The sequence below is a fragment of the Apteryx rowi genome, unplaced genomic scaffold (genome assembly GCF_003343035.1).
Source record: "Apteryx rowi isolate R43461 unplaced genomic scaffold, aptRow1 scaffold_347, whole genome shotgun sequence".
In the NCBI taxonomy this organism is placed as follows: Eukaryota; Metazoa; Chordata; class Aves; order Apterygiformes; family Apterygidae; genus Apteryx; species Apteryx rowi.
In genome coordinates this window covers 266016-289539 of record NW_020449941.1, presented here as the reverse complement: position 1 = coordinate 289539, position 23524 = coordinate 266016, and the positions used below count along the sequence as shown (strand labels likewise).

At 41.7% G+C, this 23524-nt stretch overlaps 1 protein-coding gene across 1 annotated transcript in view; it reads left to right on the top strand.

The window, feature by feature from the left end:
* The window catches only part of LOC112969397 (leucine-rich repeat and fibronectin type-III domain-containing protein 2-like), a 40506-nt gene that overhangs the window by 1967 nt on the left and 15015 nt on the right, over positions 1–23524 (top strand). The gene's annotated exons all lie outside the window — the stretch shown is intronic.

Here is a 23524-nt window from a genome sequence, read left to right as displayed (position 1 = left end):
CAAGAAGAGACAGATATTTTCAAAAGCAAGCTCTGAATGTTCATTATGCTCCTCCAGTTCTACAACTCTTTTGACTTTTGTTGATGTAAAACAAGAATCATTCTGCAATGAACTTAAGTCATCAAAAAGAAAGAAGTAATATATTTTAGGGATTAAAAATGGGTAGGAAACTGCTTAACAGAACAGGAAAATATAGTGTTATTGCTTTTTCCTTCTGTCTTGGAAAAATGATTGATGTACTACGCTAATGATGAATCTCTAGAAACCAGCCCTTCCTGCCTTCTTATTGCAGAGATAGCAATATTAGACGTATTGAACTAAAGTCTGTCTTTGGATATATGTGAGCTACCAGCAGAAGTCAGAATCTTAGGTCAGAACAGAACCAAACACACAAACTCGTTGCAAGCATCTTGAACCCAGTGAAGAAAAAATGAATCTGATGGAGAAATCCTGGGATTGCATTTTAATTTTACTTTGAGCATGAAATCCTGGCCAAAATACAATCAAAGACATGGCTTTCCATGATAGGCTTGTGGTTATTATCTGTTGGCCTGCAAACTGCTGCACCCTTCCCCTACTGCCTGCAATGAGAGCTGAGGCAATTGCAAATCACAGTAGTCACCCTCCCTCGCCCAAACAAACATTCCTATTTTCTTCATTACCTTATTGTAGCTTTCTCTACCCTGGAAAAGTCAAAACAAGACATGGTGAATGCTCATTTGACATTTTTCGCTCACCCTTCTCATGCAGTGAAATCTAATTTTAAAGTTGTTTTCAGAACTGAATGTTAAGTTGACATGGCCAAAATTTTGTGCCAGAAATACTTGTAACTCAGTCAGTTGAAGAGCAGAAGTAATAAAGTGACTTATTTAGCTACTCCAGACTTTGACACTCTTTGCCAAAAGTAGGACTATTGACAAGCAAGTACAAAGATTTGTTTTTAAAGAATATTTATTCAAATACTGAATAAATCTGAGGAAACTCAGTTCTGTTCATTTCCATTGCTCARTTATAAAAATATGTTAAAATAATCAAATCAATTAGCAGGTGGAAATTATTTGCCTTGCTCTGGGTAATGTACTGTAGAAGTGGTGTGTTAGCCTTGGGACTTGCAATTATGTGGAGTCAAGTAGAATGAAAGAATAAGATAAAACCAAATAATGGTAGAACATTAGGAACAGGATGAATGAAAATATGCTAGTGCCAATTTTTGCTGAGGCAAAGCTCTTGGCAAAAACTCAACAGTATTTAAGATCTTGAGCCCAGTAGAAGTCTGAAGAAAAATACTTTGAAGGGTATGCATAGTCATATGACACCATATAGTGAATTTGGCCCAGTGGACAAGAATATCCCTGGAAACAGAAACTTGTGGAGGCTGTCAGGTGTTGGAAGCAATCCGATATGTTTGTTTACTGAGGGTAGGATGGCCAGGGTAAATAAGACAAGCAACACAAAAGAGATGACATATAATCTAGCAGCTGGAGAGGTGAAAACTAGATGCTGTTAGAAGAAATGAGAGAGAGGAAGATGCTGTTTTGCCAGCCTTGTCTGGAGGAACAAGTGCCGGTCAATGATGTCTCAAGCAACCCTAAATTCTTATCCTGTACCCTCTATTTCCTCTCAGTGAGGTTTTGGCCATATTACTTTACTTGGCTGTGTCTCATTTTTCCAGAAGTACAGTGAGAACAGTGCTGTTTACATAAATTTCCCATAGGCACTTTGTGAGGATTCATTGACTATGTGTAGCTCTTTTCATTCACAGCTCTCAAAAGCACTTCACAAAAGAAAACAAATTTTATTTCCCTACATTTTGCGCCAGGGAAAAGTGAAGCATAGGAAGATGAAATAAGTGAATTGTCCAATGTCTGAAAGTTAATCATTGGCACTCACATGCATCAAAGCCAGCTCTTATGACTTTCAGCCAGGGAACTACTCAGTCCCTTAGAGTTAATTAACTAAAGCTGTTTTGCTTTAATTGGTCAGATGCATGTCACTGCAATGAGCATGTAGAAAAACCTAAGGGAACACAATTTCTACAGTGCTTTGCTCTATAAAATGCTGTGTATGTGCTAAATGGGCTGGGATACTGCTTAGCTACTAAAATGATGGGCACTTAGTATAAGCTAAGATACATGGATATGTCAGGACTCAGGCACACTGGCTGTGCTTAGTTAGAAGGAATCCTGCCTTGCTGATAAGAAATGCTGTATGCAGAAAAGACAAAAGTTTGCTGTGTTCTCTCTTCAATTTTTTTCATAAACATTGTGCTCATAGTGAAAGTGTGAAAACAGCAGTCCTCCCCCCACACACATCCTTTTGGTAATAATGTGTCTCCTGATCATTACGTAGGACACCAGTCCCATTTCTGCTTCCATCCCAGCTGTGGGATTCCTCTTGCATGAGCTGTAGATGGTGTGAAAGAGATCACAATGGGGTGCAAAGGCCCCAGAAAAACTCAAAAGTCTGGGAAATAGCGACAAATGTTTCCTATCAACTCGCCTGATTTCACTGAGCAGAAATGATATCACAATCTGGCTTTTGGCTCTTGATACACTAATGCTATCGTTACTCGTATTAATGGAAGGAGCACTGTTTCTTTGCTTCCACCAGCTGACCTTCCCTTGTCTTTTCTGTCTCAGGGCCATTGCTGAAGCTAACAGCAGGATTTTATCAGTTTTAGTGGATGCAGGATGCATGTTTCTGATACTGATCTAATGAAGGCAGGTCTGGATCAGCACTTTGCTCTACATGGCTTCCCAGAGTGAGAAGTTGGAGGGAAGGGAGTGATAGCTTGTGGAAATGCCTTGAAAAGACAGCTCGGTCAATGTCAGCTTGCAGTGACAGCTATGGCACTTAATTTTGGCGCGGAAGAACTAACATGTGAGGCTGCTCAGAGGCGAGGTGCCATATCTTGTGCTTTCCACATCACTGGCAGAAGGAATGGTTCCTCTTTTGGGTACAACACAAAACTTGCCTTTTGTGTCTGGACCTGCACTTGTATAAAAATTATGCTGCAGCAGGGACCCTGCGCTGGAGCTCTTGCTGTCAGGTGCACTGGCAGGTGACACCATTGCTATACTGATCTATGCATGGTCCCAGTGAGCTCTTTCTCTCTCTGACTTGTCCTTGTACTGCTTTTAGTAATCCTGCTGTCAAGAGAATTACTCTGTTTCACCTAGAACCGGACTCAGAACTCCTCTCCCTAGGCAGACTTCTTCAAGCTGTTTTTCTTTCTTTCTTTTTTTTTTTTTTTTGGGGGGGGGGACAGGACTGTTTTGTTTGTTTTTTTTTACTTCTTGTTTGTATTTCTTCCCTTTTCTGATTTGTGTTGCTTATTCCTTTGACCTTTCTTCCTCCTTGACACTCCCTACACTGATAATCTCTCCTATTCATGTTGGTGCCCTTCACACCCATGCTGCCCTGGACAGAGCAGATGGCAACTGTCGGTTACATCAAGAGGCCAGCAGTTGCCACAGAGAGCAAAGCCGACAGCGGGTCACYATCTGTGCCTTCAGTCCATACGCACGGTTCCTTCACTGACGAAGGCTACGAGAGAAAAGCCGCCCTGTTGGTGGCCCACGGGACACATATAGGCCGCAGGAGGTTTTTTCCTCACCTCTGCAAGGCTCCCTAGGGCGCACATACATGCGTAAGCGCCTCTCAAAACCGATTCATGTGAGCCACTGTGCTCRCACACAGGTCTGGGCAGCTGGGGGTGCTGGGCGCGCTGCGTGGCAGGAGGCTGGGAGCTGCCCCGGCCGGTCACAGCCGGTTCCAGCCAGTCCCAGCCGGTTCCAGCCGGCTCCACAATGGGTGGCGGCAGCCCCTGTGCCCCAACGCCGCCACCAGCCGCTGGGCGGGCGCGTTTAGGGAAGGGGGGAGCTGCGGGGCCGGGGGCATGGGAGAAGGCACAGGAGGAGACACAAAAGGACGGGTTTTAGTCTCTTTGGGCCTCAGTTTCCCCTGTGTAACATGGAGGTGACAGCGCTGCCTTGCCTCACAGGAATAAACCCGTGAGAAAATACTATGGAAACGGGAGCCCACATAGATGGATAGGGAGCCTGTTCCTTTGAAGTCATGATGTGGTCTGCAGGAACAGGGGTAGTCATGAATGATTAAGATGGAGCATTACATAACACTTGAATTCAAGTAAACCATTTGCGGACAGAGACTTTCTTATGGGAGAGCGCCCTGCGTGACGTGGGACCAAATCTCAGTTATGGCCATCGGGCGTTAGTGTTATATAGAAATTCACCATAATTTCAAAAGATGAATAAAAACGAAAGTGGTCTGTAGAGCTTTCCTGGTCACACTGAGCTTGCTGGCTGTATTTTGAATTAAAGCAATGGTGGAGCCACTTAAAAATGTGCATCTGAAGTGTGATGCAGCCATTAGATTTATGACAGATTTAGGCCTGTTTTATTTTGCAGTATTTCATAGTAGGGGTGATAAAACACAACTCTACAAATTAAGAATTACTGTAGCATTACATTCTCCCTAGCTTATAAATTCAACACTGGAAAAAATGTATTTTATATATTTTTGATAGCTTATTTTTTCAATATATATTTTATGTAGCAGTCAGTTTAGGCACTAAAATATGAATAAATGGCTCCACATCTCCAGCCTATTTAAACAATAGTCCCATGGATTTGATTACTTAAACAATATAGTAATGATTTACACAGCTCCTTTCACTGCCAGTGCTTTACAGACTGACTGAACAGAGATCACTCCACCAACCACTGCTGTCCAGTCACCTCTTAGTTAAGTATTAGCTGCAGTTTGGCAGTCAGATGACAGTGCAACAGCATTTTTTGAACAAAGTATAACATTCACACTTACAGATACTTTTAACAAGGTAGGATGTAATTAACTGAGTTTGAACTTCCACAGCACCATGGGGTAAACATACCTACCCATTCTTCTGTTCAGTTGCATGCCAATAAGAAATACTTTGTGAAAAAGGTGCTGAAACCTTAGAAATATCTAAGATGTGTGAAGATGTTCCCCCCCAACAACAGCACCGCACTGAACACCAGGCTGGGCCCATGCCTCAGAGAGGGATGCCACTGTCTAGATTGTTAATGCTTCTTGCAACAAAAGCTTATTGTGTGGAGGTCTGCCAGCTAAAGACTGAAAACAGAGGAAGCCCTGTCCTGTCCATTCAGGGAAAATAATCTCAACAGCCTGATGCTGTAGTAAAACATGATTACGTAATTTTCTCTTACTTTCTCTAGTAAGAGGTAGATAGCTTTAGAAAAGACAGAGGATTCATTTCTTCTGAAAGGCCTGAACATCTATACTTATGATTTGGAGAGCAGATTCATATAGATRAAGACTTGTTGGTGAATGCCTTCCACTCTTCTGCTTTTTTTTTTTTTTTCAGTTCCATCCCTGTCTCAAACTTTGTTAGGTATTAAACTGTCCTCTGTGGCTCATGGCTGGTGTGAAAACCACTCCTCAGCTTCAACAGATGAAGCTGAGCCTTTGCAACTGCATTGTATGCAGTATACAAGCCTTGATTTGGTGAAAGCATTTTTATATTTAAACACTGGATAAAACAACCATTGGTAGGAAAGACTTTCATACGAAGACTTTAATCATCATGAATTAATCATTTATGTTTGACAGGTGGAGATAGCAACTGTATAAAAATAAAAATGCAAAGTCACATTCCTGAAGAGAAGCAAAACTCCTATAAGCAGGACAGGAGAAAGTCTGAGATGGACATTTGGTACTTGAAATTACCTGAGAGTGGTTTGTAGCAATGGAGTGCTTTTCCTTCTAGAGGATTCTTAGCATGTGCAGGCTTGCTGAAGGGCCTTAGACATAATAAAGAAGCTGCTTCACAAAAGCTTACAATCTGGGTTGGGGGGGGGGGTTGCTTCAGCTGAAATAATTTTCATAAAAGTCTTTTCTTTTCCTTTTGCCAGAAGTACAGGGGCAGGGTTTTTATTATTTGCTTTGTTTTGCTTTTTTTTTTTCTTCTTCTCCTTGTATAGGAAGCCTTTGAGGAAGAATAGAAAAGAAAATACAGCAAAAATGGCAAAAATTACATGTATTGCCAGATAATGGAGTGGATATATGAAATTAAGCAAGATTTAAAGAAAAGCCTTATAGTTTCAGTTTGTCACTAAAGTGGTCCCGGATTGTTGTGACAAACTGTCAGCATCATGTTTTGCTCATACAGCAGCTGATACGAAATCCATTGGTCACAGGCAGTCCGGTCCATCATGAGCAAACACCAACCATGCAAACACTGCCTAGACCACTATTTTCTTGCTTGATAACCACCACAGAAAGACAAAATACTAAATGGCCATCTAACTGTACAGAAGACATTTACCTTTACATGAGAAGCACATGAGCATATGTGAGCAGCAGCTTACACTGCTGCTTCCCAGACAACAGCTACCCCTGGACTGAACATGCTGCTGCTGTGGTGGTGCCCTTCAGAAATGAGCAGAGAAGAGGAAGAAAAACTCCAAGCCACAAAGACTGGCAGGACAACACCTTCCTCTGTCTTGGCAGCATTCCCATTTCCTTTAAAGTTAAACAACTGTCTAATAACATTTAGTGAGGTATAGGGAGAGTCTGTATGTTACAGCTGTACCCCTGAGCACTGCCTCAGGAGCTGAATATAAAGGCAAAGAGCCTGATTCTCATCTCAGCRCCTGTCATGTTTCTCAGAAATAAGCCCACCACAGTCTGGGGTGTTATACAGGTAGAAATGGAATCAGAATCAGTTTCCAGTATGAGACTGCCATACTCCTGTTTTATGTCTGCTGCTAATTATTTATTTAGCTCATCAAAGGCTCAGCATTTTTACCTGAGGGGAATTCAGGATGAGCTAATGCTTGCCCATAACATCTGTCACATCACCTCTGTTAGCTACTCTGAACCCAAATGCCAGGAGCTGTCCCCGCCCGTCATTGCAATAGAGAGTTAAACATTTGATGCCAAAATGAACTACTGTAATAAGATTTTGATTAATCTCCAGGTGAGACAACATTTTGATATCTAAATGAAAAATTTTAACATATTCAGGTTCATACCATTCATGAATATTAACAAGCCAGCAGACAGCTGCACCATTGCCACTATCTTTCCTATTTTAAGTCTGGGCTGAATTTATAGCAGTTCATGTGCTGCTCTGTGTAAAAATTGTTGCCAAATGCTGACTGGTTAATAGTAACAACCTCTCATGTCATTCAGAGTCAGTAAGTAATAATAGTTAGCATTGATAGTTACAAATGTTAACTAATTAAATGCTTGCTGAAGGCTTGACTTAAAGCCCTCAGAAATGAAGAGAGTAACCACTATTGGCTCTTGTGGGCTTTCTTTCAACCTGAAAACTTTGTGTTTTAGGGCTTATCATTATTCTCTAGAGACGCAGATGGAGGAAGGAGGGTAAATAGTTTGCTCTACTTAATTTAGTAAACCAGTGGAAGAAACAACACTGCCTACAGAATCACAGCTGGGAGTAGTCCTGTAGTAGCTTTTAGAGCATTTCTAATAAAGCCCTTCATCACATTTCAAAGGTGATAATTTTCCCTCTTAATGTCATTATTGGGGGAAAATACAGCATTCTCAATGCTGTTACTATTGTTAACTATGTGTTACAAGTCCACTTGAAGCGGGGAAGACACCTCCAATAGTGCCAGTCTTGGTTAGGGGTTTCATTCTAAGAGGCAGCATGTACCCATACAACAAAGTGTGGTCTCTCCTCAAAGGGACCAACAGTGCAAACCATGAGACTTGATTTTCTCCATGCTCTCTGTATGTAAGTTGCATTAAAGCATGCAAGATGCTCCACTTGATGTCCGAGTTTTGTTTCTTCAGGTGATGCCAGAGATTGACCACTCTAATTCCTTCCTGGACTTGGATCATAGCTACAGATGCCTAGGTCAATTTATGCATCATGGAAAAAGCATCAATGATGACAGTGTGGCAACTACTCCCTAGCCTTTCTAGATCTACATCTGTGAACTTCCTGCCTCTCCTCACTTCACCCTACATTTTAACTGGGTCACCAGAAACCCAGGTAATCTAGCCGGTCAGATTAAGAAACCTCCTTCAAGACTGGTGACCCAGTAGTAAAAGCAGTAGCAGAACACTACCTGCTCAAAGGAGAGGATGATTTATTTTTATCCACAGGTGTTTTACAAGAGAGTTAAAGATAAAAAAAAGAAAAGCTTGAAAGCATATAGTATTTCTAAAATTTGCCTTTCCAGGTTGAGATTGTTTTGCTTAACTCTTTTCCTACTCACTCACATACAGGCTCCAGGCAGCGGGCTAGGTGAGGCAGGGTGCCTTGGCACCTCCTGCATCCTGGACTGTCTGACCCAGTACCCTGCATGGCTTCCCTCTTAAATCACAGGAAGCCTTTTTACTCCTTTCAAAGCTGTCTTTCTTTTAGATTTCCAAGATCCTAAGGACTTGGAGGAGGGCAGCTAAAATGACCAGTCTGGGGGATGTACTCCTTCAGAAAAGGCTTCAGCTGCTCTTCCTGCAGCAGATTCCTTTTATTGTGTCTCAGGCACTTATCAGTTGAATTCTGACTGATGGTATTATTTGTGGGATCATGCAAGATCTTATGCATAACTTTTTGGGTAGGAATGCTTTATTTATCAAACCCATGAGAGAGACAAAGATATTTAGCATTCATAAGACTATCACAGGCATTTCCTTTATTCCTCACATCTTCTACCTCAGAACACGAAAAGATGCAAAGAAAACAATGGAGTCTGATGATGACAGAGATTTCTCAGCTTTCCATGAAGCTCAGAAAAGGATAATGAAAGTAAAGCTCCAGGAGAGCCTGAAGTGTGTAGAGCTGCTCTGTACAAAAGAGAAAATTTGCAAGGACAGGAAACACAGGAAAGAGTGAAAACAAGTAGGATCAGAAGCATCTTCACTGCCACTGTGACAATGAAAAAGTAGCCCAAGTATTATATTCTTGAATGATGTTCAGAAATACTTGTTTCTGAGAGACTTGTTGACTGTCTGTCACCAAATGCTTTCAGATTTGTCCACTGGCAAGAGTGCTGTGGCAGACAAGATTTTGGCCCCTGCCCTCTGCCCCCAAGGAACAGCTTGGAAATGGGATTGTGCAGAGCTGAGCAGTTACACTTACTGCCCTGCAATGCCATCCTCTCTCCAAGAGCGGAACACTGACCCTCCAGGTGAGGATAGGCTTCCAAGCAAACAAAAAGCAGCATTTTGAGTTTAGTCTGTCTTTGAAAAGGAGAAAAAGAGGAGCAATATCTTGCTGTTTGCTTTGTTTCACCACCAATAATTGATAGCAAATGCCACTTGCAGTGCAGGTGAACTTTGCTTTGAAGGAAGGAACACAAGAAACAATATACAGATTTCGTGAAAAAGTGAAAGTGAGAGAAAATGCTGTGAGTAGACATAACATTCCCCACACAAATCAAAACACTAAACAGTAGCTGCCAGCCAGCAGAAGGCTGCCTCTTAGCCAAAGGGCTATCCCCCCTGTCTTGGGTATAATTATATTATTAGTTAACTACAGGACCCTATCAAATGCTTATGGCAATAGACCCCAGACAAACCTAAATAAGAAACATGCCTTTCCTCAGTGAGCTTGTAGCCTGCAGTGCTGAGGGGCATGTCATCAAGCATCCTCAGCCTATACCTACCTGATCAGATATCTTCAGAGCTTATTAGCTTATAATGTTGAGCATCTGCCTAATGCAGCAGTCCAAATGGAAGCAGTTTGCTTCTGACCAACCTAGAGGGTAGACAGAGGAAACTCTCTTTGCTCTTGAGTCTACTGCTGCCCAGGATAAAGAAAGAACAAGAGCCGGGGGAGGGGGGGGGGATGGAATAGCCCAAAGTTACAAACACAACCAAAGCCAAGTGCCTTAATTTACTGCCCCAGCTGCAGACTCACCTGTATAATTCCTAGTTCTGAATTTCCCAGTATACCCTATCTCTTGCATACCAGACTTTCAGCTTGTATGTTCAGATTATTTACAGAAAGACAATGCCTTTCTGTACAGTGATTCTGCTAGTTAACCTTAACATATGATAGCAATAATACAGTTTGTTTCCTTGGTGAAATGATTTAAAATTCATCATTTGAAAAGTTTGCAAGTGGAATAGACACAGTACTGGAAAAATAAAGAAAGAGAATACACTAGACCAATTAAATGGTATAATAAGTCCTCATTAGCTTTAGTTTTTTATAAGCCTAGTTATTTTTGCACTTGCCTATAATAGGCAGACTTTCTGAACAAAATATATGCACTCAGAGCGAGGAAAATTTTTTTCAGGTGATGAGTACAAGGTAAATGCAACATTTGTTTCTCATTTAAACCTATTCTGGGGCTTAATTAAGATGGTGCTGGTGAGTAGCCTTTCTGCTAATGCTCTGACTGGGGAAGACTGAGGGAGGAGGATTTCATACAAGTTGAGAAGCTTAAAACTTGAGACAGTCTAGAAATCAGGTTCATATTCCATGTAATGTTCTGAGTAGTTGTAGGTCTTCAATGAAGGCTTGTACTACAAGGAAGTCATTTATTCTTTTTTGTTCTTAAAAGGGCACAGTCAAAATGTAGCTCAAAGCTTAAATGGTGAAGAAAGAAAATGTGAGGTAATGGGTATCTTTGAAAACATAATGTAAGTTATTCCATTGTCATGTTACCCTTTCCCCCCAAATATATCATGTCTTACAGTCTAATAAAAAGAGTAGTACAGGGAAGAATAATCTGTAATAGGGCCAAGCACAAAGGACCTCCAATCCTATTTGTGGATAACAGGCTAGTATTGGGATCTAAAGAAACCTTGAGAATATAATGCAATTGGGAAATGTCTATGTTTAAAATGAAATGTTCCAATTTTTGCAGATGGAGAAAAAGAAGTCTAGACAGCAAGCAAATTCTGGCCTGTTGTAAGAGCCCTACTGATGTCATTAGAGTCACAGTGTGATTATACTGGGTCCCAGAGCACTTGACAAGAATCCCACAAAGTGATGTTGCCCAGAAAGGAAATGGGAATTGGCTTCAGCCTTTGGCTGAGTGCTTTGCAGAGTGGAAGCAAAATCAGCTGTGTGCTATGACAACAAAGTAGGCTACATGGGGTACTAGGAAAGAGAGAGAAATACCTACCCTGGGATCCTCAGACAGGAAAGAGCTTTTATCCATTAGGAGTTACAGCTGTGAGTTAGGGTAGCCTGAACGTTCCTATATGCAACTCAGTACGGCTGTACCATAATCCCTCCTCTGCTCAGCTGTTCCTGGTTTACAGATTAGTTTATTTGCAGAGATGAGCAGTTTGAGTCAGCCAGCACTAGGTGTGAATTTGTGCTGAATTTGCCCATCTGTCCTCCCACCTCCTTTTCCCTGTGTGTTATTTTGAATTTGCCTAGATTTAAATTTTGTAATGTATTTATTACCTCACAATTTATTTCATTTTGACAAGAAAACAAWTAAAAGAGCTGTTTGCTCAACCCCAAACCTTTCTTCTTATTATTATCTATTTATTTGTTTAATCAGCTTGGATTGTGGAATTGATTCAAATGTAGATATTCCAAACCGTGCTCTGAATTCTTCTTAGAGTGGGGATTGCACAGGCAGTAGCTGCCCGATAGACATATGGGCAGATGACAGCCCAGAGGCACCCCACCAGCAGCTCTGTTGTCTGGCAGTTTGCCTCAAAGAGTCAGGCTTGATGAATCAGTCCTTCTGCTTGTGCTGGGTGGGAGGGGGAAGCCTGCTTCTCTTCTCCTGAAGCCTGTTGCAGAATAAGAAAGATACATTGCAGTGATCACAGTGCTCTGAACCTCCCAGGACATTGCACTGCAAACAGAGTTGGGACAGCAGCATGCAAATGAGCTTGAATCTTGCTAATCTGAGTATGTACAGGTAGAAGTGCAGCTTGGGTACTCTGGGGCCAGGATGGGTCATGAGCTCAGTGCCTCCTCTTCCCTCCCCTGTGCACAGAGGGTCATGGCTTGACAGGGCATGGGAGAGGGGAGGAGGAATGAAGGTAGCTGGATTGAAACCAGTCTGCCTCCCCATGTCCCTTCTCTTTCATACCTAGAAGGGAGCCTGGTGTTCAGCAGTGCTGCAGCAGGGAAGGGAGCCAAGGGTGCCCCTGCTTCTCTCCTCCATCCCTTGTTCCTTGCAGCCTCCTCTGGTTGTTGTTTTGGGCACCATGTTGACAGTGCCCCTGCTCTGTGAGCAGGTGGAAGGAGGAATGGCCACTGTCAATGGACCCTGAGCATCTCCTGCCCAGGACCTTATGCCACCTTGGGTGGCTGCTGTCACTCAGGCTGCTGGCCAAGTGGAGGGCAGTGGCAGAGCAGGGCAACAACCTCCTTGCATCCTCAGTGGCACTAGCAATGCTGTGATCTCTCTGCTTGAATAGTGTAGAAGTACCTGAGATAGAAACTTGACAACTGTGCGATTTGCTTAGGGAGATGAGGCACATCGAGGACACAAGGCTATATATATGTCTAGTAGTTTAAATTCCATTTTATTTCTCGGGGGACACTCCACTCCTTTGAAAGTGAAAGAGTGTTTGCAAGGGGAAGGAAAGGTGGTATAAACACTGGCAGCAGGATTCATGCCTGTGAAGAGTGCTACCAAAAGCCTGAGGGAATGTAACAGTCCCGTTTCAGGTGCTCAGTACCACATCTTTGTACCACACCAGGTTGGTGGGATTAAGTGGTGGCTAGAACTTGTGCTATACAAGCTCTGACTAATGGAAGTGTCTGAGGGTTTAGCTCTTATTTTTGTTTTTGCTGAAACATAATATTGTTGTTTGTTTCACCTTTTCACTTTGTTTTCCCCATCCAGGCTCTCTCAGAGTAGATAATTATATTGGCTGTGGTTTAATTAGCTAATTATGCTAGAGCTGGAGTATTTTTCAGAGTAAATCCTTTTATTTAGTTGTTCTTAAGCAGCTTCCTTTTGGGTTTTCTCCTAGAATTTTCTGCATATTCCATTATGTGGCATCACAGGTGTTTATAACTGGTTTCATTGGGGTTTATGAATATGTTGGTTATAGTGAAAGGAACAGCACTCTGGAGGGCAGAGGTGGAATACTCCTGGGAGTAGCACAGTGACACAAAACTTCCTGCAAAAGCTAGTTGATATTTTGGCTTCAGAGTAAAAAATAATAACAATAATACTGTTTTCTTTCAAAAGAGTGATTTGAACTTTCATATTAACATCTTTAAAGGACACGTTTTATCTAGAAAGTGCAAAGCTTTTTGGATTTTTCCATTGGATCTCCAAACGAAAAGATCTCCCTTTCCTGGGCAGCATTAGTTCGTCAGTATATAAATCTTGCTCCTCTTGCTAGCCCTACTGTAGACAAAGATTTAGCTCATCACTGAGAGGTGCCTGAACTAGAAGTTACAGGTGAATGGAATCAAAGCTGTGTCTTCATTATATATCTGGGCTTTCTTGAAAAAGTTGAAGAATACAAGGAATAGCACAGAGAACCATGCAAGGAGAGTTGTTCCTTGGCCTGATTAGTACATATAACACTAAGGTTTATGTTGCTGTAATGTGTGGAATTGTAACATAAGTTTTTTCTAGTGATGCCTACCTCACACAAAGTCCTATCACTTCCTTTCAAAATCCATATCACCTTGTAGCGATGATCACTAACTATACTCCCCTATTCATTACTATTCTGTAGCTATCTATTCAAGGTCACTCGACATTGATCAGCTATTGAAGGTGATAATGGGCAAAGTCTTAGTAAGGCTGTTTTCCTATCTCACTACTTTCAGTGTGCCCATTTGGGCTTGTATAGTTTTCCTCTTCATTCTTTTTGGTCCCCCCTCAGATGTGTCTAGGTCACAGTGAGAAGGCCAGGGTGTTGTTAAAATGTCTGGAATCTTGCATTTAGTATGAGCATGGCCAGGATCACACTTTAGCTCAGAGCTGTGACCTTATAGCTGCATGGGTCTCAGAAATAGTTTGAGAGTCACTGCCATAGCAGGATTAGGTCCTGAGACCAGCAGTCGGGTTGTGGCAACATACAGGGTTCTGGGTATTCCTGTAGTGGCATGCAGGAAGAAGTGAGCATTGCCATATCACCCTGGGAGCCAGAGGTGTGCCCAGCCCACCTGGCTTTCAATAAGACAAAGAGGTTCTGTGGGGGGAACCTTAAACATCTCCTGCCTCCCCTCCTCATCAGCACTCAGAAATGTCTGGTATGTATCTTGTTGCTCTCGGGTGTATACAGGCTGTGGCTCGTGGAGTCAGGAAGACTGGCAAACTGGTCTATCTGCCCTCTCCTGAAAAATTTCTAGCTTTGGTAGTCAACATTGGATCAACCTCCTGAAAGTTTACTGGCCCCCTCACCTCTCCATTTAAGACTGGATTAATGTGTGTGCTGAGCATCACGTACATGAGTTACTGAAGCTATATATGTCTGTACCAGGTTGAAACCTGTTTTCTACCCCTCTTTATGTGATTTCAGTTCAGAAGCACTCCATGTTCATAGGGAAGCAGAGGGAGTCTAGCCATAGAAGCAGAGTCCATCCTTCTACTTAGAGAAAGACCTTGAGGATGTGATCAGCAAGAACCTTCAAATCAGAACTTTTTTCCTGGCTTCTGCCATTTCCTCTTTTCTGTGTAACCCTAGTTAAACTTGTTGGTGACATAGAGATGTATACTCAAAAGACCTCTAGGCTGCTTTTTCAAAGCAAGTCATATTTACTGGTTTACCAAATGGAAGATGTTTTCTTATGGAAATTTTGAAGCTGGTGCCTCAATTTACCCAAAGCAAACCTATCTGTCATGTGATGGGACAAAACTGCAGAGTAATTGATTTTCCTCACATTGAATAAAGGAACAGATTTAAAAACTAATTAAAGAAAAAAGATTCATACTATTTGGTCTCACAATCACAGCAGCAGTGTGCAACATCTGTCTGGAACACCCTCCAGCCACCTGCCTCTGCAAAAGCTATGAAGAAGAAAACCATATATCAACTCAAGTTTATTTTCTATTCCTGTTAAAATGGAACAAACCCTGGAATATCTGTCCCATGGGAAATTCCAATATTGCAACATCTGTTTCTGTCAAGAATCAGGCTGAAAAGTCTCCATAACAGTTGTTTTGTTTGCTTATGGAAAGAAAACTTTTAAAATAATTCATTTGGAAATGTGGAAATGTTGCTATCAATCTCTTTGTGGATGTTAGAGCCTCAGGAGTGATAGCTCTATCCCCACCATGCATCATGCCCCCGGGGGTGGTTCTCCTTCTGGAAACAAAGCTTCCTAAATTTGTCATATTCACTTCGCTCTCTCTCCTGACCACAGGATGCTTCACACCCCAACATATTCTCCCTCCTTTCAGCACCCACAGTGGCGAGGCAATGGTACGATGGTACAGAAAAGCTCAGGGTGCACGATGGGAAATGGAGGCTGTCTGTGAGGGAAAGGGAAAGGAGCAGAGGTGTGGTGGAGGAGCAGAGTGAGGTCCAGACCCAGGGCACCCATCACAGGTGCCAGGGAGAGGAAGAGTGCTGTGAGTGCCTGCAGCTGTAACTTTCATTCTCATTTGTCTTGACAGCAAATAAGAAAAACTTGTGTCTAGCAGAAACCCCTATTTTAACACTAAGAATATGTTTCATTTGAGGTATTCAAYCACCTTTGCCCTCAGAATACCATGGTTTTGTGAGGTATATCTAATGTTAGTTCTTGTAATAGCTTTGAAAGACCAAGAGACATGGAGCTAATGGAAAATACTTGTGCACTTTACACAAGCTAACTCAGCGACAGGATGATTTGGTGTGAGTAATGAATCCCTCTGCTGGACAGAAACTGAACAGCTCTGCCTTATGCCGAAGCAGTCCACTACAGCTCAAGGAACCTAAGATCTCCTACTACAATTCATGCCCTGGAAGCTGTCACATTTTTCAATCACTCTCTGACACTAGCAATAAATTCCACACTTGTCCCATCCCAGCTGCAGCCTTCCTGCTAAGTTTTGCACATATATGAAAAGCAAAGCCCCTTCTTTTCCAGATGCTTGGCTCAATTTTGAGTGCACAGTGTGTTGTCCTTTTCCTTTGCAGTGCCTACATAACTAACCAGGTGACATACATGCAATTGATCTAGGGTGCTGTCTCTTACATGTTGTCTTAATGCCAGTTCAAAAAGGCACAGAGCTTCATAACACTTAGCTAAAGGGAGAGGAATGAAGATGGAAAATACAGTACGAAAAGGGTCATATATATGACCACAAAGAAAGCATGCATGAAGGCAGAGGGATCAATCTGGGAACTAGAAATAAAAATTCTTTATCTTTCTCCCCTCCTTTCCTCTTCCCAAATATAAGCTGAATGTAACTTTGATTAATGCAATCTCTACTCTCTTTCATTTCATTCACCCATGGATTTTAGCTACAAATCAAGAGGCTGAGTAGAGCCTTTGTGGCTCTACTCAGCCAACAGACTCTGTTAGGATTGGATCCCCTTTTTCCACTTGTGTTTTAATGGGGTTTATGACCAGATTGAGATGTCCTCAGCTTACTTGCTATTCAGCATAATCAGGTTGAAAGTTTTGTGAGCTTTTTTGCTAATTAGTTTAATTATGCCAGGTATGACTTCTGACATTTCTGTGCAGATCTCTTTTGTTTGGGATGTATATGTTAGATAAGTCATCTGGGATCACGTTTTATGATCTGACTGGCAAGCTTATCCTTGCTCTCTCTTCTGACGTCAGTATTTCCAGATGGCCTTTATGCCATTATTTTACTGAACACTGGCAGATGAATATATACTTAGGACATGATTTGTCAGTCTGTGTGGGATGGTCCTGGTGTATCTGTCATTCATGTACATAATGGCAAATACAGTTGAGATAATCAAAAAGTGGAAGCAACCTGCCATGTGGGCCTAGAGATAAGAAATGCAGTATTGCTTTTAAGGATGGGTTAACTAACAGTTCTCTAAGAATTCGGTATTTGCTCTGCTCCAGCACTGGAATAACATGAGGTGCTTTCTCTTGCTATAGAGTGGGCCAAGAATAGAAGCAGAACAGCCTTTTTCAGTGGTTTCCAGTTCTATTTTGCATCCTCAGAAGCTATGGAGATTTCACTGACGTTCAGTCAGATTTGGATAAGCACCAAAACTTTGAAGAAAGTACTCAAAGCCATATTCAAGATTTTCTTAATTAGGCCATTGCTAAATTAGGCCATAGCTAAAATTCCTATAAAATTAAAATTCTTCTTCACTCAAAATGTAAAGTAAAATTTTACAACAGGTAAAGAAAATATTTAGGAAATAATGTTCTATTCCATTATTTTTTATAGGTTTTCACTGAAAAGCGAACAGTAAAAAAAAAACTCCCTAAGTTTTTGATATTGAATAGTTGAAAAGGTTAAATTTTTGTTTCTTGAATCCATGAACACTTTTTAAAAAAAATGCAAATAAAACTACTTAGTTTTGATTAAAATATTTGTGCAAATTAACTACAGCTCCTGAGACCTACAGGAAATTTTTCTGTTATGAAAGTTCTACTGTGAACTTCAAAGCAGAACCTTACGGTGTRTAACGGAGAGTTTCTACACTTAGCATTTTGGCAATTTCACATGCCTTTTGTTTTGTTTACAAAAACGTTGTTTGTGACTGACAGTCCACACAAACTCACTGCCTGGCTCCCCAAGAGAGGTRTTCGTATCACCTGACTTCAGCATCTAATTTAGACTGTGATTGCACAGTCAGCTTAAACTGATCTGAGACTACCTGGCTGCTGAAGGAGGGTTACTCTTCCTCCTCCCACCCCTGCCTTCCCTCGCCAGCTCCAGCACGCTGTAACAGCTCCGTGACAGCTGCTCTTTGGCACCTTGGGGAGCACATTTCAGTCGGATCTGTGAGCCTGACTCGCCTCAGCCCCTGGGCAGCAGGGCCAGCTCCTGGTGCAGCCAGGCAGGAGACAGGACTCTCCCTCTCAGCACCAGTGAATTTTGAGCTTTGGCCAGCTGGGAAGATGGACCTTTCAGTGGCTGAGTGAGGAAGCCAGTCCCTCTTCACTTCAATTTTCAAGAGGAGTAGGGGACAAATGCCTCCAAGGATGGAGTCTGAATAGGAGCATCATTCAGGTTTCTGCCTCTCCCTTTGGAGGGCCCTGTCTATTTGCTGCCCATGCAGAAGACAGAGACCATACAGACCCCTCTGCTGCCTTTCCCCCCAACCCTGCTAGCACATTTATTCCTGTCATGTCGCCTGCAACAAATATGCTGTAACTGGAGCATAGTAGCCATTTGTAGATGATACATTAGCCTAAACACAGTCCCACTCTCTCTGATACATGAGTTTGTTCTACAGAGCTATCAGGAATAAAAACTTTTGGTAGCTAAAGTCAGCAAATATAACTCTGAATGATGTGACTGATACGCTTTTCCTGCAGGCAGTGCTTCTGAAGACTGGTTGGTGATATTTTTATATGGATGCTTTGGGGAGAAGTCCCGTGCTTCAGAATATATTTCCCAGCACAATCGCAAATGAATTTACTGTGGCAGATGCAGGTACTGTGGACAATACATGATGTCCACCTGTCTGACATTTTCTTCCTGCAAAGTGAACAATAGTGAACAGAGTGTGGAAAGTAACTGTAACCTTAAATTACCTCTCTGATTTTTCCTCTTGGTGACCTGTTTTTTCCCCCTCTTCTGTTACATGCACATATTAATCTGAAAACTATAGCCTGACTTGTGAAGAAACTCCTAGAGAGCTGGCAATTTTTTGGTGGCTGGGGAGGATTTATGGATTTATCTGTTCCAGGGAAGTTCCGTCATTCTCAAATGCTGAAGCTTTGAGTGAGTTATGGCTCTGGGGAGAAGGAAATACAACTATTAATCACTGACAGCCATGGGATGTCCTTTCCTCAGTAGGCAGCATGTGCCATTGTCAGTAGATCACAGAACCGCTGTTGACCTTGAATAGAGAAAAGTAAAGCATAAAGGTCATCTTTATTTCGTCTAGGCAGCAAAAACTTTGAAAATGCCTTATCATGAAAGCATTAAAAATCTACTGCACAAAACCCTTAGGCTGAGTGATACTGGCTTCCCCCCACTGAGTTCATGATGATCAAAATGATGATAGAGACACCTTAGAACTGAGTATTACTATAGAAACTTTTCAACTAACATGTTAAATGCAAAGACACTGGTTTTATGTTGTTATGTATTTATGTGATCCTGTGGCCCTCAGCTGAAGCTTCTAAATGTTATTTCAGTGTGTCTCTTAATATAATAATAACACATAAAAGTACATCACAGCCACAGGTACATTTTAAGTGACTGACTACAAAATAAATGACCTGTGTCTGGGCACACCAGAACTGGCTTTAAATACGTGGGACATCCTTCTCTTTCCTCTTACGTGTTTAATGGCTTAGTTTTCCACTTTACCCGGTGCATCCCCTTCGATTTCAACCACTTGTCCTAGTACTTTTTCCCTCAAGTAATCTCTGAATATTCTTCTTCATGTTCACTTTGTCCTGGTACAGATTGCTTGTGTCTACTTGGGTTTTCTCAAGTCTATCCTTCAACTATTTTATGAGGTGCCACAGGCTGTTTAGCCAGCCATCTTAGCTGTTAACAGGCCATCCATCACCCATGACACTGTCTTCCAAATCTCAGCAAATCCCTGCCTTCCTCCCCCAAGTATGCACGTCCATACTACCCTCTGACTCTCCCAAAAGAAAAAAAACACCTTTTTGGCTTTGTCACCCTGTCTCAACATCCGTTATTAGCTTATTGGTCTGGCTTTATATGCAGGTACATAAATCAGTGTTTATGTTTCTCAGCCTGGAGCTAAAAATTGGAAATGAGTTGCAAGATTTTAACCTTGCAGTATTAGCCAGTAGAAGAAGATGGGGCTACTGATTCCCTGAGGAATCCTTAAGATTAGGTGTCTTTTTAAACCAGTGTGCTGTGGCTCAGTGGAAGAATCCCTGGATAAAACTTCCAAGCCTATGATGGACAATGCTGTCCAAAAGGTCAGACTAGATGTGCACAACCATCCATACTGCTCTTAACATTTGTGAACCAGCCACCTATAAAGGCAAAAATGTAAAAGCAGTCAAACTGCCAATCAAATCTTCCAGTAAAGTCAATAGGTTCAGTTAAACTCAGYGTACGTGACTACAATTGTATACATTAAAATTGCAATTGCTTTACCTTTTGTGAATATGAATAACTATTACTTTAACTGACAGTTATGTCACAGCAGTTACGCTGAATGGATCTTCTTAGGCCTTATCAAAAATAGGTATTACGTGGCCTTGCCTTCCTTGACAACTAAGCAGACTCTTTGTAACTGACACCGTAGAAGGCTGTCAAACTTTCAGTCAGTGCATGTCTTTAAGTATCAGCCCTCCCCTTACAGCTCTGCAAGTAATGAATTAATGAAAACACCAGGCACATTTCAAAGACTGCTGGTTATATCCTACCAAACTCTGAGCAATTTCCCATGGGAGCAGAAAGCACTTGGCAGGATCAAAGTCTCTATATTGTCGTTTGTTCACTGGATAAGCTATTAAGTTATGAACTATTAAGCTTCACCTAGCCTGTTCCTCTGGTATCTTTTCAATGGATTTCATCTTAGCAAGATTCAGCTTGCATGGGATATTTCTACTTGTGTGTAAACTGAGAAGAGTGAATTATGAATCGGAGTTACAGCTCTGGGCTGCCACTGAGAGGGAAAATTATGAAAATCTGCACTTTCTTGGTTGGGGATGCTTTTTGCCAGTCAGTCCCTTGGACAGTTGTATGCAAAGATCTTTTGAACACTGCAGACACATCTCTGCCTTTCAGCCTTCCCTCTGTGCCATCAGTCACTGTGGAAGGGGGCTGGTCTAGACCTGTCTTTTTAGCTGTGTTGTTGTCTGGGATGGTTAGTGGTCACCAGACTCATTCATCAGTGTCTTCCTCTTTGCTGCTTCTGCTGGTGTTATTGATATATCAGTGTCAAGGTCTCAAGTACTGCAGTGCCAGCAGGGCTGCAGTTGAAAGACTGCAGTATCAGATTTCTTTTAAAAAATAACAACAGACTCAGTCCAGCAGTACAGGTTTGTCCAGGTTTAATGAGCATAAGCATAACCCTAAAACAGCTCTGCTTATAAACATTGGAGAAAGAGTTACGGCATAGTGTGCTGGTGGCTGAGTGAACAATCTCAATGCCAAAAGGCTCCCTGAGACTACTGTGTTCATTTCTGTGCCTCTACTCTCATTTATACCATGGTGAAAAACAACTGATATATTTGCATTTTATCTGGATCATGTTTTATGGCCATACTGTCCTATATACTTTATCTGAGTCATCCTATATCTATAGCAAGTTTTTCTTCCTCCCATCCTGAAAAGGATGCACACTTGATATCAGCCATCATCAACCTTGCAATTTCTGCTCAGGTAGGGGATTCGTGTATTAGTCAGATTTGTTAGCTAGACCTTCTTTTGTCATGCCATAGTAAACTTTTGTGTGAGCACCTGCAGTAGCGATTGCTCTAGCAAGCCTTACATCTATGTTATCCAATGCATAGAAACATCCTATCAGCCAAATCCACTTGTTTGTCCGGTACCCAAGAATAGAGCCAGGTGATCCCTCAAYTTAGGGTAGCTATCTCTTGATTTTTATAAAGGGTTTCCATTAGAGACTATTCTAAGTGGATAATTTTGGATATTGATTACAGCATTTTGAGGTCCTCAAAGTATTTGCATAAAACTGCTCTGAATTCCTGCGAAATGGTGATCCTTTTTTCCCATCACCTAGGTCTCCCAGAYGACATTTATAGGTTCTTGAGGGAAACAAATCTTGTAATTTGAGAAGCTTGTTCTGGGAGCAAACATCATGCCCACATTATCTCTCAAGCTGAGAACAGTGTAGAAATTTGTAACTTTGAAAATCTCCATTTCAAGTGATTACAAGTTGCTCTCTTCAGAGACAAACATATTCATTAACATTTCACCAGCTACTTCAGTATCTGAAAATCTCATTCTTATGGGAAATGACTCTGGACAAATCTAGGATGATGAATACAGAAAGGAGGATAATTTTTGTATGTTTTCTTTAGCAACTGGTATAACTAGTCCCTGGCAGTAGAATGGTAAAAGGTTGCTTGTAATGGGAGTGGGCTTTCCTCTCTTGAGGAACCATGAGCATGCTGGAACACAGTAGACAGAAAATTTTGAACACAAACATTTTGAGAAAGAAAAAGAGATGCTATCTCTTAGAATTCTCCGGTGGAGACTGTGTGGTAAGTGATCCATACGGATATACTCCTACATGATTACCCTTTTCTTAGGCTGTACCATATGTTCAGGAGCAGCAATTGCACTTCTCTTCATGCTGGAGGGAGAGCAGAGTGATTCACTCCAGACCAAGTTAAAAAAGTTCCAAATATTGGCAGATTCAGAAATATGTGTATGAATGCTCTGGGGCTCTTTGGAGAATAAAAGGGCCAGTATCCACAGACAAGTGCAGAGTGTATAGGAGAAAACAAGAGCTAGGTGAGTTGCTACCCTGTGGTAGGTCACTGTGTATTTACACTATGAGACTGGAAATTACACCTGTGACTATAAGAACTTTTATGTTTATTCACCTTTTCYATGGCACTGCAAAAAGTTGCCAGCACAGTCATTAAAAAGCAACTAATTTTCTGAAACATGGTTATGAAGTTTAGTCATGACAGAATAAATTCTTTTCTACTGCTGAGGTGCTAAAACCAATTAAGCATCCTTTAATATTTCACTGAAATTTAATCACTGTGAGTCAGAATTATACCTTCATTAGGTGCATAGTTACATGAATTTAGAACTAAACTCAGTCTTTGGCTTGTGCCTTATAGTTARGCTAATGTGGAAGAGAGAAGCACACACATTGTGGGGAATCATTTGGCTCAGTCTGTAGTTTCTGTTGGCTGAGATAAGTTAATTATAATCCACCCACAAGACACATCAGATAGTAACTTCTCTAAAAGTTGTGTGAAAAGCAGTGGCTAGTAGAAGTTTACTGCAGTGCTTGAGCTGTCTCCATTTCATCCCTGAATGTGATCCTTTCCTGCCACCAAACAATTGTTGGCAGTGTCACAGCAGGGCCAATATTTCCAAAGTCAGGTCTAGGGAAAAAGATTCTCACTCAGTGTAGGGGAAGAGTACAAATACACACCTGCAAAGATGACATGCACATGTCCAGCAAAGGACTGCACCCTAAATCTCTCTTCTGCAAAGAATCCTGAACTCTAAAACAGATACAAAGACTTAGCAGTGCTTGGTCATAGGATTTTTCTCACCTGTACAATCTACTTGCGAAAGCATCAGGAATAAGACAGGCATGCACCCTGTCCGAGCTACCTCCAAGGATGGTGGAAACAAAGGCTCAGTCATGATCAAAGGCTGGTCCCAAGCAGACTGTGAGTAGAAGAGACAGCTCTTATCTTCCCATTCCAAGCAAAAATTCCCATTCTGCTTCCTTTGCTGCATTGTTTTGGGGGAAATACAAGTATTCTACCTAGAGACACCTTGGG